The sequence below is a fragment of the Loxodonta africana genome, chromosome 17, assembly GCF_030014295.1.
Source record: "Loxodonta africana isolate mLoxAfr1 chromosome 17, mLoxAfr1.hap2, whole genome shotgun sequence".
NCBI lineage: Eukaryota > Metazoa > Chordata > Mammalia > Proboscidea > Elephantidae > Loxodonta > Loxodonta africana.
The window spans coordinates 68,855,274-68,869,526 of record NC_087358.1 but is presented as its reverse complement, the minus strand read 5'-3'; positions in this window follow the sequence as shown (position 1 = coordinate 68,869,526).

The window sequence follows — 14,253 nt, the reverse complement described above, 5'->3', positions numbered from 1 at the left end:
TTGTGTTGACCTCCCCTGTATTGAGTGTTGTCCTTCCCTTCACCTAAAGTAGGTCTTATCTACTATCTAATCAGTAAATAACCCTCTTCCACCCTCCCTCCCTCTCCCTTTCGTAACCACAAAAGCATGTGTTCTTCTCAGTTTAAACTATTTCTCAAGATCTTATAATAATGGTCTTATACAATATTTGTCCTTTTGCAATGGAGGCTCTTTTTATAGCTAGAAAAGTTTCTCAGACTCGACTCCTCCTCCTCTTCAGTCTCCCCACTGCCCCTTTCATTTTTCTTCTGGGAAAAAAAAATCCAGGTAAGATAAAAAATTTTGATGCCAGCAGATTCAAACAAAATGAAGAGCCTGATTTCTTCTATATTGAGAAAGTTGAAGCTCTATACTGCTCTTTTGTCACTTCAGAACTGTGCACATCTGCTTATATGTTGTTGTTTTAAGCTGCCATCTATTTGATTCCAACTTATGGAGACCTTGCGTGTGCAGAGTAGAACTGGGCTACATAGACTGGAACCTTTTAGAAGCTAATCGCTGGGTGTTTCTTCCTAGTCTGGAAACTCCACTGAAACCGTGCACCATGGTTGACCCTGCTGGTATTTTCGATACCTGTGGTATAGCTTCTGACATCACCACAACACACAGGCCACCACAGTATGACAAACTGACAGGTGGTGGTCACCTACCCTAAGTCCTCTTTATTCCTCACAGGCCTCCTTACTCTTCACCGAGCCTTTCTTTACTCACTACCTGAATTTATGACGCTTTCTCCTTCCCTTGGGTTTATGATTTACTTTTGCCCTAATGGCTTTCTTTGCTCTATGGTCCTTCCACCAGGATCACAGACTTCTGTATTTTTTCACAAGCTTGTGATGACTATAGTGGTTTACTTCTGAAGGGTGGAAAGAACTCTTAGCTGCAGTTTCATCCCCTGAATTTGAATTTCGTCTCAGGCCTGGCTGTCACTCACTGATTCTGCAGTTTTTCACCAAATCACATGAACTTTCTCAGTCTCACTTTTCCTCTGTAAAATGGGGGATAATAACATCTATTGTGCTTTAAAATAGTGTTGTCAGCGATGGAGTGGTCTACTGCTCGTTTTGTGGAGACATCACTAAAGAAATGATTGTCAAGTTTTCAGGTTTATTAGGAATGGGACTCACGAGAATACAGTTCATAATAGGCTGTGCTTCTCTTCACTTCTTGTACACATTTTCTCCCTAGGTGACCTGTCTAATCCCAAGGCTTAAAATGCTAGTAACTCCCAAATGTGTCTTCAGTTTGGCCCTGTCTACTAAGCTTCATTGCCATGCATCTGAGTGGCCACCTGACAATTCCACTGGAAGGTCTCATGGGCTTCTCCAACTAACATATTCAAATTGAATTCTTGTCCACTCATACAGCATCCACACCCCACCCCCGCGATAGCCAGTCTAGTCCTCGTTCTTGCTCAGCTGTGTGAATAAGTGGCGCCTCTTGGACCTACTTGCTCAAGCTGGAATCCTGGGGCAGCTCCTTCATGCTCCTGCCCCTCATCCAATCTATCACCCAAACCCACTAACCAACCCACTGCCGTTGAGTCGATTCCAAATTCTATTAATCCAATTACCTAAAATTATCACAAATCGGTCCACTTCTGTCTGCTGCTACCATCGTTTAACTAGACCATGGCAAAATTCATCTAACTGGTGTGTCCGTTTCCACTGTAACGCCCCCTCCACCCCACCATTTACATAGCAACTAGAAGGACATTTTTTAAAGCACAAATCCCACAAGACAAATCTAGTCTTATCTTCATACATTATACTAGAAATATATCCGGACTACCTCCAAGTGGTCTCTAAGGCCCTTTGTGATCTGGTTTCTGCCTACCTCTCCAGGCTCATTCTGTGGGTGCCCTTCTCTCCCTTGATCCCTTCCTTCTCTGTCCCTTCCAATCTCTTTACTACCTTCTGCCTGATGATTTCCCCTTCACCCCATCACCCAGTTAACTCCTAGCTTCATGTAAAGGTTCCAGTCTCAGAAAAGCCTTTCCTGATCTCCCAGTCTAATATAGCCCTTACACAATAAGCAATTATGTTTTTTGTGTGTGATTACTTGTTTGTCTGTCTTACCTCTGGACTGTAACACAAGGGCAGGGACTACTTACCACACTCCCTTACTAACCTACTCGATCACATGTGGCCAGTGCCTGCCAGAGAGTAAAACCCGTTGCTGTCAAGTCTATTTCAGCTCCTGGAGGCCCCATGTGTACAGAGTAGAACTGCTCCACAGGCTTTTCAAGGCTGTGATCTTTCAGAAGATCACCAGGCATTTCTTCTAAGGTGTCTATAGGTGAATTCAAACCACCAACCTTTCAGTTAGTAGTCAAGTGCTTAACAGTTGCACCACCAAGGGGCTCAATAAGTATTTGATAACTGAATGAATGAATATTCATTTATTAATTTTATAGTGATTGCTATCCAAGTTACTCCTTTTCCTGGTACATGGAAAACTGATCAAGGGATAGTACTTGCTTGACGAGCATTGACAATTAGAATCAAGGTGTTTGCAAGGTCTCAGGGGATATTTTGTCCCACGAATTTGACCTCTGTGCCTCACAGGAGCATTCCTCTTTTCCTGTTGTTTGGCTTGTGCTGGGTAAACATTAACAATTTCTTTCTTCCCGGGTATTTGGTTTTTCGGCACTTCTAATAGGCTCTTCTAATTACAGGCAATTGTGTTGCTTCAGACAGTCAGATTACAATACCGTTGGTTGAGTAATAGAATTACTGTACTAATAATAACAGTAGTCACACCACGAGCATTTGTATCATACCTTATGATTTTTCTAAGTGCTCTTAATTATCTCACTTAATCTTAGAGTCCAAAGATACTACATCCTGCTACCTCACTTAGTCTGGATGATTCCCAAAGCCTTATAAGCAGTTTAGATCCAATCCATCCCTGTAGGAAGGCCTACTTTAGTTGTTGGCTGAATTTAGGCTTTTTTATGTTAACTTTTGGTAGTTCCATCTCAAGACAGTGACATTTTCCTTACCTCATCCTCAAATTCTGAAGACTTACTATTTGTATTTCTCAGCTTACTGACTATACTTCTTCCTAGGATTGCTGGGAGAGATAAATGAGATTATAATAACTAATATTTATTGAGTGCTTTCCATGTGCCAGACGATATCTTAGCTGCTTTACACACTAATTTATTCAGTCCTCATAGCTGCCCATGAAAAAGTATTGTTATACTCATTTACAAATGGAGAAACTGAGACACAGAGAGACTAAGTAATCTGTCACTGCTGCATTGTAACGGATCACTTTTGTGTGACCTTTCTAGAAATGGTCTTGTAACTTCCACCCAAGTGATTGGGCAGGACTGTGTGATAGGGTAATTGTGGCCCACCAAAGGGATTGCTTAGTTTTGCCATCCTGCTGCACTTGAAATGAGCCACCCCAGAGGCGGGAAAGAAGAGAGAAGAGCCCACCACTACCAAGGAAGGAGAAACTGGAAGGACAGACCCACAGTAGATGGTGCAGTGGGCTTCCCCGCCCATGGAGTAAGAAAGCTGAGTGCCCTTGGCCAGAGGCCTAGGCCCAGGGAGAGGCGTGCCTGCAAGCACAGCTGGGAAGAGGCTGTATCCTTGAGTGTTCCTGAGCCTGAATTGTAACCTATTACTTCCCTAGTAAACCTCACAGTCATGAGTATGGTCTGTGTGGCTATTGCAATGAATTATCAAACCCAGCAGAGAAGTAGAGATTGCCATGGGAGGGACAGTTGGTGTCAGAACTGGTAAAAATGATAGAGAGAGAAGGCATGTCTGACCTCAACCTCATGGGAATCAGCGTTGGGCTGTTGGTCTCGATTCTCCTTCTCTCTTGTGAAGTTAGAAGAGGTCAGACACTGCCGCCAAGCCATTTTTACACCCACTAATATGCACAATGTGCAGATGATAAAACGTATGCTTGCTTACTGAAAGTGAAGACAACTTAAAACACTTACTGATGAAGGTCAAAGACTCCAGCCTTTAAGATGAATTACACCTGGACATAAAAAACATAAAGAAATGAAAATCCTCACGAGTGGACCTATAAACAGCATCATGATAAATGGTGAAGAAATTGAAGTTGTGAATGATTTCATTCTACTTGGATCAACAATCAATGCCCATGGAAGCAATAGTCAAGAAGTTAAGCAATGTATCATATTGGGAAAATCTGCCACAAAAGACCTCTTTAAAGGTTTAAAAAACAAAGATGTCACTTTGGTGACAAAAGTATGTGCCTGATCCAAGCCCTGATCTTTTCAGTCATCCCCTATGTATGTGAAAGCTGGACAATTAAAAGGAAGGAGAATTGAAGCATTCGAGTAGTGGTGTTGGCAAAGAGTATTGAATATACCATGGACTGCCAGAGGAACGAACAAATACCTTGTGGGAAGTACAACCAGAATCCTCCTTAGAGGCAAAGATGGCAAGACTTTGTCTAGCATACTTTGGACACATCATCAGGAAAGACCAGTCACCAGAAAAGGATAACATATTTGGTAAAGCAGAGGGAAACCAAACACGTTTGATGAAAACAAGGGAAACCCCCCGTAAGATGGATTGACACAGTGGTTGCAACAATGGGCTCAAACATACCAAAGATTGTGAGGATGGTGCAGGACTGGCAGTGTTTTCTTCTGTTATACACAAGGTCGCCATGAGTTGGAGCCAACTTGACAGCAACTAACAACAGTAAGTGGGGAAGCTGGCATATGAACCCAGGAGCCTGCTCCCAGAGTGCATGCTCTTAACCATTATTGTATATCAGAGTGTATACATGAATGTTTATTCTTTAATACATTTACCAGAATTTTAAGGAGTGCTTACTGTGTGTCAGGCATTAAGCTCAGTGTGGGAACAAAGCTTACACCCCAGAGGGGAAGATGAATTTGAGCAAATGAGTACAAGTGTGATGGGTGTTCTGAAAGTGAGGGAACTCTGTGCTGGGGGACTTAGAGCAGAAGTCCTTGCCTAATCTGGGAATCAGGGAAGGCCTCCCTGAGGAAGTGACATTTTAGCTGAGGTCTGAAGGATGTGTAAGCATAGGCTAAACAAAGAGGAAGAGAGGGAGATCAAGGGAGGGCAGACAATTCCAAGAATACCTGAGGAACTGAAAGAAATCTAATACAGCTGGAGTTTATGGAGCAAGGAGGCAAGTGAAGTGAGGAGAGGCTGGAGAACAAGCACGGGTTCCCAGTAGAAAGGGCCTTGGAAGCCATAATAAGGATTTGATATTTTATTCTAAGGGCCTTGGAAAGCTATTGGAAAGGTTTGAAGGAGCGTAGGAGTTTTAAAAGACTGCTCCAGCTGCGGCAAGGAGAAGGTTGAGATGGGTTGGAAGGTTGTTGCAGAGTTCCAGGAGAGAGAGGCCGGCAGTGTGAGCAAGGCTGTAGGCTGTGGACATAGGAGGGAGTTGATAGATTTGAAACATGTTTAGGAGGTAGAACGGACAGAGTTTTGTGATTGATTGGCTGTGGAGGGCGAGAGAAAGGATGAGTCAAGATTCTGACTTGAGCAAGGTTTCAATAATTGAAATAGAAATGGAAAATGAAAATGGAAGTATGTTTGGGTGAGGGGATTGATGGGATGATGGGTGGCACTTCAGAGGTGATGAGTTTGGAATATCTATTAGAAACAGAAATGAATGTGTCCAACAAATAGTTGAATTATAAGGGCCTGAAGCTTAGGAAGAATAATGGCGACGGAATTCTTTAATTTTAAGATGGACATTGTCTTAATCATCTAGTGCTGCTATGACAGAAATACCACAAGTAGATGGCTTTAACAAAGAAAAGTTTACTTCCTCAAATTAAAGTGGGCTAAAAATCCAAATTCAGGGCATCAGGTCCAGGGAAAGACTTTCTATCTCTGTCGGCCCTGGAGGAAGGTCCTTGTTACCAGTCTTCCCCTGGACTAGGAGCTTCTCCTCACAGGAACCCCAGGTCCAAAGTACACGCTCTGCTCCCAGCATGCTTTCTTGGTGGTATGAGGTCCCTACTCTCTGCTTGCTTAGAAGGTGGTGCAGGCCACCCCCCAGAAAACTCCCTTTACATTGGATCGGGGATGTGACCTTAGTAAAGGTGTTACAATCCCATACTAATCTTCTTTAACATAAAATTACAATCACAAAATGAAGGACAACCACACAATACTGGGAACCATGGCCCAGGCAAACTGATACAATCATTTTTTGGAGGACATAATTCAGTCCATGACATTACACCCTTTGACCCCCCGCCAAAATCACATCCTTGCAATGTGCAAAACATATTCATCCCATCATATCATAGCAAAAGTCTTAATTCCAAGTCCAAAATCCAAAAATTCTCTTCACCTGAGAAATCTAGAATACAAGTTATCTGCTTCCACAGGTGCAATGGCAGATCAGGCACAAGCTAGACATTTCCACTACAAATGGGAGAAACTGGAGGAAAAGAAGGGATAACACACATCGAGCAAGTCAGCAGAACACATTACATTAGCCCTCAAGGCTTTGAGAATAATTCTCTGTTCTATGAGACCATTTACACAATGGCCTTGCCCTCCAGACTCTAGGTATTGGCCACACTGTCCAGATTCTGAGTGGAGGTCCCTCAGCTCTGGGCTTCAGCTCTGCCTTCTAGGCCCACTGGAACAGCAACTCTCCTCTCCTGGCTTTACGTGCACCATTCTCCTAGTCCATCTGAGTGGCAACTCCACCTTGAAACACCAGAGGCCATGGATCCACCCTTTGAAACCCCAGAGATCATGGCCATACGTTTTGAGATTCAGGCAGCTCGGCTTCTTGTGTTCCTTGTCTCTTCAGCTTCTCCTTCCTGGTTTCTTGGGTTCTTGGCTCTTTAGGCCTCAGACCAGATCTGCCCTCCTGGGGCTTCCAAAGCTCTGTAGCTCTACTAGTAAGTGCCTGGAGGCACCCCACTCCACCAGGAAGCCTCCTGTACACAGGCACTCGGCTCTCTTGCTCCGTGGGTCGGCTCCAGTGCTGTCTGGCACTGGTCTCCTGGTTCTGCCACTGCAGATTCTCTGCTGCTGCTGGTCCTCTGTCACTGTCAGTCCTCTATCCATTCACAGTTTGAAAACCGCTTCCACACTTTAGGTATCTGTTCAAGTAGTACCCCACTCCTGGTACCAAATTCTATCTTAGTTATCTCGTGCTGCTATAACAGAAATACCACAAGTGGGTGTCTTTAACAAAGAGAAGTTTACTTCCTCACAATAAAGTAGGCTAAAAGTCCAAATTCAGGGTGTCAGCTCCAGGGAAAGGCTTTCTCTCTCTATCAGTTTTCTCATCAATCTTCTCCAAGACTAAGAGCTTTTCTGTGCAGGGACCCTGGGTCCAAAGGATGCACTCTGCTCCCAGCATTGCTTTCTTGGTGGTATGAGGCCCCCAACTCTCTGCTTGCTTCCCTTTCCTCTTATCTCTTATAAAAGGTGGTACAGGCCACACCCCAGGGAAACTCCCCTTACATTGGATCAGGGATGTGACCTTAGGAGGGTGTTACAATCCCACACTAGTCCTCTTTAACATAAAATTACAATCACAAAATGGAGGACAACCACACAATACTGGGAATCACAGACTAGCCAAATTGATACACACATTTTTGGGGGACATAGTTCAATCCATGACAGACATTTTTCATGTTTACTATTTCCAGAATCAAAATGTGTCCTAAAATGAGTTTATATATAAAACATAATTTTTCATGCTCGCTTCAGCAACACAGATGCTAAAGTTGGAACGATACAGAGATTAGCATGGCCCCTACACACAAGTATAGTTTTTCTTTTATTCTGAATATTATTATTAAATTAATGGTGAGCTACAATTGATGATGTCTTGAAATAGAGGATATTCCGTAAGATAAGAATATTCTGTGAAGCCATAATTAATTTGTATTCAATGGTATTTTGAGAAATCAGAGAAAGGAAGCCTTTAAAACACCCTTCTATCTTAAAGATTCTATTTAACAAAGGTAAAATTCAAAACTAAACCTGAATTTTGGCAAATATGCCAAACTGGCAAAGTCCAACTTGAGACTTTACCATAATTGTTAGCAGGCTTAAAGTGTTTGCTCTTTTTAAGTAAATCCAAATCATTCCTTCCTCCATTTCCACCTCCAACACGATTTTGCATACACCATTAACTTGATTAGCAGTCTATGTCTCTATATTACAAAGGTATGCTTTGTCAACCTTTAGGATAGGATGATGTGCTTTTGAATTATTAAAAAAAAAAAAAAAAACCTACTGCCTAGAAATTTAAATTAATCGGGTTTTATTTGGTGTATTTACCTTTTCCCTGAGCATAAAATGTGGAATTTTTTGTGTACTTATGGCAGTGTTTCACATATCCATCGCTCTCATCCTCAGCAGTGTAGGTGGAGGAACAGTTAGAGAAAGAAAAACCTAGTTTAGAAAAAGGAAACGACTTACGGACCTTTCTTTTTCAATTCCCATACCAGTTACTTTGGTTTTTTATACCAGTTACTGCCTCTAAGGTGTTTTTTGGCCAACACACTATCTTCCATTGCGAATTTAATATTCATAAATGTTTATATAACCTTCTCGACTAAATTTTTACCTGGGAGGGAAAAAAACAGCCATAGCTAATCCCTCCAGTTCTTGGCTTTCTGCTCCATTTCTACCATATCTTCGTGCGATCTCCAAATAAGGTCCTGCAGACCTCATGTAGGCCAGTCACTATGGCCAAGATTCAAGGGCACTTTTTTTTTTTTAATCTGAAGTCTATGCATAATTTATTCAGATTTCCTTAGTTTTTACCTAATGTCCTTTTTCTGTTCCAAGATCCCATCTAGAACACCACATTACTTTTAGTTATCACATCTCCTTTGGCTCCTCTTGCCTGTGACAGCTTCTCAGTCTTTTCTTGATCTGACGACCATACAGCTTTGAAAAGTCGGGTATTTTATAGAACGCCTCTGTATTTGTCTGATGTTTTCCTCGTGATTACATTCAGGTTAAAATTTTGGGGGGAGGAGAATTACAAAGGCAAAGAAGCTTTTTTTCCACATCATATCAAGGATGCACAGTATCAACTTGATTTTTGACTGTCGATGTTGACCTTGATCATGTGGCTGAGATAGAAGTTGCTAGCATTCTCTACGGTCAAGTTGCTCGACCCTCCTACCCCTTTCTATACTGTACTCTCAGGAAGGAAATCACTATGCATAGTCTACACTTAAAAAAAAAAATAGCTAAATAATCTGGAATTCTTCTGCACAGAAGATTTATCTCTTCTTCCCAATTTATTAATTTAGTCAACCATTTATTTATAACAGTATGGATTCATAGATATTTATTTTATATTGAGTTATATTCCAATTCTACTTTATGTTGTCAAAGAAACTTTTTACAACAAACTTTTACAAAGAAACAAAGGAAGCCATCTCATGTCCCTTTTAGAATTTATGGACTTTCTTTATTGTATATTTGTTTTCAATTTAAAAAATTTCTGCTCTTTATTATCACCTTCCTTCTAAGTTCTTTGGGTTTAATTGCTGTTCTTTTTCTAGCTTCTTGAAATGGAAGTTTAGATAGTGTGGATTTTCAGGCTTTCTTCTTCTTGAATATATGTATTTAAAGCTACAAGTTTCCCTTTAACCCCTCCTTTACCTGCATCCTAGATATTTCAGTACATCTTTTTTTCATTATTATTTCATTTCAAAATATTTTCCAATTTCATTACAATTTGTTTGTGAACCTACAAGTTATTTTAAAATGTGCTGCTTAATTTCCACACATTTAGGGGTTTTCTAATTATCTTCGCGTTATTGATTTTTAGTTTGATTCCACCATAGTCAAAGAGTATACTTTGTTTGTATGACTTCAGTCCTTTGCCATTTGCTGAGACTCGCTTTATGGCCCAGCATATGGTCCATTTTGATATAAGTGTCATGAATTCCTGAAAACAATGTTTTTTTTTCAGTTGTTAAGTGTAACATTTACATGTCAATTAGGTCAAGTTAGTTACTTGTGTTCGAATCTTCTATATCCTGATTTTTTTGTCTGCTTGTTTTATCCATTATTGAGAGAGATGTGTTATGGATTTATCTATTTCTTCTTTTAGTTCTGTCAAGTTTTCCTAATATATGTTGAGATCATGCTATTAGTTGCACAAAAATTTAGGGTTGTTTTATCTTACTGTTAAGTGACCCTTTTGTCATTATGAAATATTCCCCTTTATCTATAGAAATATTTCTTGCCTTAAAGTCTATGTTATCTGATAGTAATTTAGCTATACCAGTTTTGTTTTGGTTAGCGTTTACTTTTTATGATCTGACAATTTCGATCTTTTAATTGGAATATTAAGCATTACCCAACCCAGTGCCGTCGAGTTGATTCTGACTCATAGCGACCCTATAGGACAAAGTAGAACTGCCCCATAGAGTTTCCAAGGAGCACCTGGAGAATTCGAACTGCTGACCCTTTGGTTAGCAGCCGTGGTACTTAACCACTACACCACCAGGGTTTCTTATTAACCATTAGCATTTAAAAATTATTAAAGTATTTATGTTTTAGCATACTGTCTCGTTATTTGTTTTCTATTTATCCCATCTGCTTTTTATGCCTTTATTTCTCTTTTCTTGCCTTTTGCTGGGATAAATTAAGTAGTTTTATTTTTATTATTATTCCATATTTTTATTCTCTATTAGCTATTAGTTACTAGCATTTGCTGCTGCTGCTGTTAGTTAATGTCGAGTTAATTCCGACTCTTGGTGATTTCTTGTGTGCAGAGTAGAACTGCTCCATAAGGCTTTCAAGGCTGTGACCTTTCGGAAGCAGATTTCCAGGCCTGTCTCTGAGGAGCCTCTGGAAATGGGTTCAAACCACCAACCTTTTTATTAGTAGTCTGGTGATTAACCATTTGCGCCATCCAGCCGCCTATTTATTAATTTTTAGAGGCCCTATACTCTTACATGTTCCTCCCAAAAGAAAGGCAGATAGAGTATGGGCAAATCACCTTAAACTTGTTGAGTGTTGGGTTTAGGGTTTGTTAGGGTTGGTCCATGTCTTAGTTAGACAGTGCTGCTATAACAGAAATGCCACAAGTGGATGGCTTTAACAAAGAGAAATTTATTTTCTCATAGTCTAGTAGGGTAAAAGTCCAAATTGAGGGCATCAGCTACAGGGGAATTCTTTCTCTCTCTGTCAGCTATGGAGGAAAGTCCTTGTCATCAATCTTCCCTTGGTCTGGGAGCTTCTCAGCACAGGAACCTCCAGTCCAAAGGATGCACCTAGCTCCCAGCACTGCTTTCTTGGTGGTAAGCAGTCTCCCCATCTCCCTGCTCACTTCTCTCTTTTATATCTCAAAAGAGATTGGCTTAAGACACTATCTAATCTTGTAGATCTCATCAATACAACTGCTACTAATCCATCTCATTAACATCATAGTGATAGGAGTTACCACTCATAGGCAAGTCACATCAGAAGACAAAATGGTAGAAAATCATACAACACTGGGAATCATGACCTAGCCAAGTTGACAGATATTGTTGGGGGACACAATTCAGTCCATGACAATATGTTCGAGCCCGTTGATGCAGCCACTGTGTCAATCCATTTTGTTGAGGGTCTTCCTCTTTTTCACTGACCCTCTGCTTTACCAAGCATGATGTCCTTCTCCAGGTACTGGTCCCTCCTGATAACATGTCTGAAGTATATGAGATGAAGTCTCACCATCATCGCTTCTAACTAACGTTCCTTCAAGACAGATCTGTTCATTCTTCTGGCAGTCCATGGTATATTCAATATTCTTTGCCAACACTGTAACTCAAAGGCATCAATCCTTCTTTGGTCTTCCTTATTCATTGTTCAGGTTTCACACATATATGAATATATGAGGTGATTGAAAATACCGTGGCTTGGGTCAGGCTCACCTTAGTCCTAAAAGTGACATCTTTGCTTTTAAACACTTTAAAGAGGTCTTTTGCAGCAGATTTGCCCAATAACTTCAGCTTTTTTTTTTTTTTTCAATTCTGCTTTAGGTGAAAGTTTATAGAGCAAATTATAGAACAATTAATACACAAATTATTTTGTGACATTGATTGCCAACCACAGAATGTGTCAACACTCTCCCCTTCTCAGCCTCAGTTTCCCCATTTCTGTTCATCCAGTTTTCTTGTCCCTTCCTGCCTTTGTGTCATTGCTTTTGGGCTGGTGTGCCCATTTAGTCTTGCATACATGGTTGAACTACAAGTGTTATTTGTTTTACAGGCCTGTTTAGTCTTTGGCAAAAGGGTGAACTTCAGGAGTGACTTCAATACTGAGTTAGAAGGGTGTCCAGGGGTCATACTCTCGGGGTTTCACTAATCTCTGTTAGACCAGTAAGTCTGGTCTTTTTTTTGTGAGTTAGGATTTTGTTCTACATTTTTGTCCACCTCTGTCCAGGACCCTCTGTTGTGATCCCTGTCAGAGCCATTGGTGGAGGTAGCTGGGCATCATCTAGTTGTGCTGGACTCAGTCTGGTGGAGGCTGTGGTAGTTGTCATCCATTAATCTTTTGGACTGATCTCTCCTGTGTGTCTTTGGTTTTCTTCATTCTCATTTGCTCCAGACAGGATGGGACAAGTAGATGTACCTTAGATGGCCACTCTCAAGCTTTTAAGACCTCAGACACTACTCACCGTAGTCGAATGTGGAACATTTTCCTCGTAGACTATATTATGCCAATTGAGCGAGATGTCCCATGACACCATGGTCCCCAGCCCTCAGCCCAGTAACTCAGTCCCTCAGGGAGTTTGGATGTGTCTATGAAGCTTCTGTGATTTTCCCTTGGTCAAGTTGGCTGACTTCCCCAGTATTGCATATGTCTTACCCTTCACCAAAGTTACCACTTATCGTCTAGTTAGTGTTTTTCCCTGGCCACCACACCCTTCCCTCGTAACCATCAAAGATTTTCTTTCTGTGTGTAAACCTTTTCATGAGTTTTTATAATAGTGGTCTCATACCACACTTGTCCTTTTGTGATTGACTTATTTTACTCAGCATAATGCCCTCCAGATTCATGCATGTTGTGAGATGTTTCACAGATTCGTCATCGTTCTTTATTATTCTGATGTGTTCCATTGTGTGTATGTACCATAGTTTGTTTATCCATTCATCTATTGATAGGCACTTAGGTTGTTTCCATCTTTTTGCTATTGTGAATAATGCTGCAGTGAACATGGCTGTGCATATGTCTGGGATCTTACTTCTCTAGGATATATTCCTAGGAGTGGGATTGCTAGACCATACAGTATTTCTATTTCTAGCTTTTTGAGGAAGTGTCATATCATTTTCCAAAATGGTTGTACCATTTTGCATTCCCACCAGCAGTGCATAAGAGTTCTAATCTCCCTGATGTCTCTCCAACATTTATTATTTTCTGTTTTTTTGGTTCATGTCAGTAATGTCAGGGTAAGATGGTATCTCGTTGTGGTTTTGATTTGCATTTTTCTAATGGCTAGTGATCGCAATCCTTTCCTCATATGTCTGTTAACCACCTAAATGTCTTCTTTGGTGAAGTGTCTGTTAATATCCTTTGCCTATTTTTTAATTGGATTATTTGTCTTTTTTGTTGTGGAGGTGTTAGATTTTCCTGTAGATTTTAGAGGTTAGACCTTTGTCAGATATGTCATAGCCAAAAAATTTTCCCAGTCTGTAGGTTCTCTTTTTACGCTTATGAAGTCTTTCAATAAGCAGAAGTGTTTAATTTTTAGAAGATTCTAGTTATCTAGCTCTTCTGATGTTTTTGTATTGTTAGTCATGGTTTATATCCTGTTAATGCCCTGTATTAGGGCCTCTAGTGTCGATGCTATATTTTCTTCTATGAAATTCATAGTTTTTGGTTTTATATTTAGATCTTTGATACATTTTGAACTAGTTTTTGTGTATAGCATGAGGCATGGGTCCTATTTCATTTTTTGCAGATGGACATCCAGTTTTGCTAGTACCATTCATTAAGAAGACTATCTTTTCCCCATTTAATGGACTTTGGACCTTTGTCAAAGATCAGGTGACCATAGGTGAATAGAATTACATCTGGGTTCTCGATTCTGTTCTGTTGGTCAATGCCTGCCATTTTACCAGCACCAGGCTGTTTTGACTACCGTAGCTGTATAGTAGGTTCTGAGGTCAGGTAGTTCGAGGCCTCCTATTTCGTTCTTCTTCTTCAGTAATGCTTTACTTATCCAGGGCCTCTTCCCTTT